Source organism: Arachis ipaensis, chromosome B1, assembly GCF_059453495.1.
Source record: "Arachis ipaensis isolate K30076 ecotype BB chromosome B1, ASM5945349v1, whole genome shotgun sequence".
Classification (NCBI taxonomy): domain Eukaryota; kingdom Viridiplantae; phylum Streptophyta; class Magnoliopsida; order Fabales; family Fabaceae; genus Arachis; species Arachis ipaensis.
The window spans coordinates 62,580,727-62,585,124 of NC_142436.1; the positions used below are offsets into that span (position 1 = coordinate 62,580,727).

The 4,398-nt window shown below is 34.7% G+C and overlaps 1 non-coding gene across 1 annotated transcript; it reads left to right on the top strand.

Moving 5' to 3' along the window:
- Nucleotides 1–480: 480 nt before the first annotated feature.
- On the top strand, nt 481–588 carry LOC148576798 (small nucleolar RNA R71). Its single transcript, XR_015902806.1, has one exon. It is a non-coding gene; the product is annotated as a small nucleolar RNA R71 (small nucleolar RNA).
- The last annotated feature ends 3,810 nt before the right edge of the window (nt 589–4,398 follow it).

Consider the following 4,398-nt stretch of genomic DNA (forward strand, 5'->3'; position numbering starts at 1 on the left):
ATTAAAGCCTTGTTGAGGCTTTTGTTGATCCTTCCATGAGAAATTTGGATGATTTCTCCATGATGAGTTATAGGTGTTTCCATAAGGTTCACCTAAGTAATTTATCTCTGCTATTGTAGGGTTCTCAGGATCATAAGCTTCTTCTTCAGAAGATGCCTCTTGAGTACTGTTGGATGCAGCTTGCATTCCATTCAGACTCTGAGAAATCATATTGACTTGCAAAGTCAATATTTTGTTCTGAGCTAATATAGCATTCAGAGTATCAATTTCAAGAACTCCCTTCTTCATAGGCGTCCCATTATTCACAGGATTCCTTTCAGAAGTGTACATGAACTGGTTATTAGCAACCATGTCAATGAGTTCTTAAGCTTCTACAGGCATTTTCTTTAAGTGAATGGATCCACCTGCAGAGGTATCCAATGACATTTTAGCTAATTCAGACAGACCATCATAGAATATGTCCAGGATGATCCATTCTGAAAGCATGTCAGAAGGACACTTTTTGTTCAGTTCTTTGTATCTCTCCCAAGCTTCATAGAGGGATTCACCTTCTTTCTGTCTGAAGGTTTGAACATCCACTCTAAGCTTACTCAGCTTTTGAGGAGGAAAGAACTTGGCTAAGAAAGCCTTGACCAGCTTATCCCAAGAGTTCAGGCTATCTTTGGGTTGAGACTCCAACCATATTCTAGCTCTGTCTTTCACAGCAAAAGGGAAAAGCATGAGTCTGTAGACTTCAGGATCTACTCCATTAGTCTTAACAGTATCACATATCTGCAAGAATTCAGTTAAGAACTGAAAAGGATCTTCAGATGGAAGTCCATAAAACTTGCAATTCTGCTGCATCAGAGAAACTAATTGAGGTTTCAGCTCAAAATTGTTTGCTCCAATGGCAGGAATGGAGATGCTCCTTCCATGTAAATTGGAATTAGGTGCAGTAAAGTCACCAAGCATCCTCCTTGCATTATTATTATTTTCGGCTGCCATCTCCTCTTCCTGTTCAAAAATTTCTGAAAGGTGCTTGCTGGATTATTGTAATTTAGCTTCTCTTAGTTTCCTCTTCAGAGTCCTTTCAGGTTCTGGATCTGCTTCAACAAAAATATTCTTGTCTTTGCTCCTGCTCATATGAAAAAGAGGGACAGAAAAATAATAATAATAGGGGTCCTTTTTACCACAATATAGAGGTCCCTGTGTGAATAGAAGAAAAGAAGAAGAGAAAATCTGAACTCAGAGAGAGAGATGGGGTTCGGATTTTTGGTGAGTAAGGAAGAGATGTTAGTAAATAAATAAACAAATAGAAGAAGATGAGAGGGGGAAGTGAATTTTCAAAAATAATTTTTGAAAAAGAGTTAGTGGTTTTCGAAAATAGTTTTTGAAAAAGGTTAGTAATTTTTTTGAAATTTTAAAATCAGAAGTTAAAATAATTAGTTAATTAAAAAGAAATTTTGAAAAAGAGGGAAGATATTTTTGAAAATTAGAGAGAGGGAGTTAGTTAAGTAGTTTTGAAAAAGATAAGAAACAAACAAAAAGTTAGTTAGTTAGTTGAAACAAATTTGAAAATCAATTTTGAAGAGATAAGAGGATAAGAAGTTAGAAAGGATATTTTAAAATTAAATTTTGAAAAAGATAAGATAAGGAGATATTTTTGAAAAGATATGATTGAAATTATTTTTGAAAAAGATTTGATTTTTAAAATCACAATTAATGACTTGATTCACAAGAAATCACAAGATATGATTCTAGAACTCAAAGTTTGAATCTTTCTTAACAAGCAAGTAACAAACTTGAAATTTTTGAATCAAAACATTGATTGATGATGTTATTTTCGAAAATTAGGAGATAAAGATAAGTAAAAGATTTTTGAAAAATATTTTTAAAATTTTCGAAAATAAATAAGAAAAATGAAAAAGATTTTATTTTTGAAAAAGATTTTGAAAAAGATAAGATTTTTGAATTGAAAATTTGATTTGACTCATAAAAACAACTAGATTTTTAAAAAGTTTTGAAAAAGTCAACTCAAATTTTCGAAATTTATGAGTGAAAAAGGGAAAGATATTTTTTTTTATTTTTGAATTTTTAATGATGAGAAAGAAAAACATGAAATTGATGCAATGCATGAAAATTTTGGATCAAAACAATGAATGCATGCAAGAATGCTATGAATGTCAAGATGAACACCAAGAACATTATGAAGATCATGATGAACATTAAGAACATATTTTTGAAAATTTTATATGCAAAGAAAACATGCAAGACACCAAACTTAGAAATCTTTCATGTTGAGACACTATGAATGCAAAAATGCACATGAAAAACAAGAAAAGATGCAAAACAAGAAAACCTCAAGATCAAACAAGAAGACTTACCAAGAACAACTTGAAGATCATGAAGAACACCATGAATGCATGAATTTTTCGAAAAATGCAAGATGAACATGCAATTGACACCAAACTTTAAATCTGACTCAAGACTCAAACAAGAAATACAAAATATTTTATTTTTATTTTTATGATTTTATGATTTTTTTGTATTTTCTTTTAATTTTTTCGAAAATTATTTTGAAAAAGAAAAATAAGGATTCCAAAATTTTTAATATGAATTCCACGAATCTTATACTCTTTATTCTAAAGCTCCAATCAAAGGGTCAGGCATGGCTTAATAGCCAGCCAAGCTTTAGTATGTAACTCAAACATGACACACCTGACATTCCCTATCGAGAAGAATTAGACATGGCTTTACAGCCAGCCAGGCTTCAACATGCTTCATGAAACACTAGAATTCATTCTTAAAAATTCTGAAGAAAAATATATTTTTGAAAACATTTTTATTTTAAAATTTTTTTTCGAAAACAAAGGAGAAATTTTTGAAAGATTTTTAAAAAATTTTTGAAAATAAAACAAAAAGAAAATTACCTAATATGAGCAATAAGATGAACCATCAGTTGTCCAAACTCGAACAATCCCCGGCAACGGCGCCAAAAACTTGGTGCACGAAATTGTGATCTCAGGCAACGGCGCCAGAAACTCTGTACGCACGTCTTAATAAATCGTTTTTCATTCACAACTTCGATACAACTAACCAGCAAGTGCACTGGGTCGTCCAAGTAATAAACCTTACGTGAGTAAGGGTCGATCCCATGGAGATTGTTGGTATGAAGCAAGCTATGGTCATCTTGTAAATCTCAGTCAGGCGGATATAAAATAGTTATGGAGTTTTCGAAATTATATAATAAAATAAGGATAGAAATACTTATGTAAATTATTGGTGAGAATTTCAGATAAGCGCATAGAGATGCATTCGTTCCTCTGAACCTCTGCTTTCCTGCTATCTTCATCCAATCAATCTTACTCCTTTCCATGGCTGGCTTTATGTAAGGACATCACCGTTGTCAATGGCTACTTTTAATCCTCTCTGGAAAATGGTCCAAATGCTCTGTCACAGCACGGCTAATCGTCTGGAGGCATCACCCTTGTCAATGGCTGCATCCTATCCTCTTGTGAAAATGGTCCAAATGCTCTGTCATAGCACGGCTAATCATCTGAGGTTCTCGATCATACTGGAATAGGATTCACCCTCCTTTTGCATCTGTCACTACGCCCAGCACTCGCGAGTTTGAAGTTCATCACAGTCATTCAATCCCAGAGTCCTACTCGGAATACCACAGACAAGGTTTAGACTTTCCGGACTCTCATGAATGCCGCCATCAATCTAGCTTATACCACGAAGATTCTGATTAAGAGATCCAAGAGATACTCATTCAATCTAAGGTGGAACGGAAGTGGTTGTCAGGCACGCGTTCGTGGGGGAATTATGATGATTGTCACGTTCATCACATTCAGGTTGAAGTGCGAATGAATATCTTAGAAGCGGAATAAGTTGAATTGAATAGAAAAACAGTAGTACTTTGCATTAATCTTTGAGGAACAGCAGAGCTCCACACCTTAATCTATGGAGTACAGAAACTCTACCGTTAAAAATACATAAGTGAAAGGTCCAGGCATGGCCGAATGGCCAGCCCCCAAAACGTGATCACAGGATCAAAAATACAATCCAGGATGTCTAATACAATAGTAAAAAGTCCTATTTATACTAAACTAGTTACTAGGGTTTACAGAAGTAAGTAATTGATGCATAAATCCACTTCAGGGGCCCACTTGTTGTGTGCTTGGGCTGAGCTTGAATGTTACACGTGCAAAGGCTCTTTCTGGAGTTGAACGCCAGGTTGTAACGTATTTCTGGCGTTCAACTCTGGTTTGTGACTTGTTTCTGGCGTTTAACTCCAGACAGCAGCGTAGAACTGGCGTTCAACGCTCTTTTACGTCATCTAAACTCGGCCAAAGTATGGACTATTATACATTGCTGGAAAGCCCTGGATGTCTACTTTCCAACGCAAATGAAAGC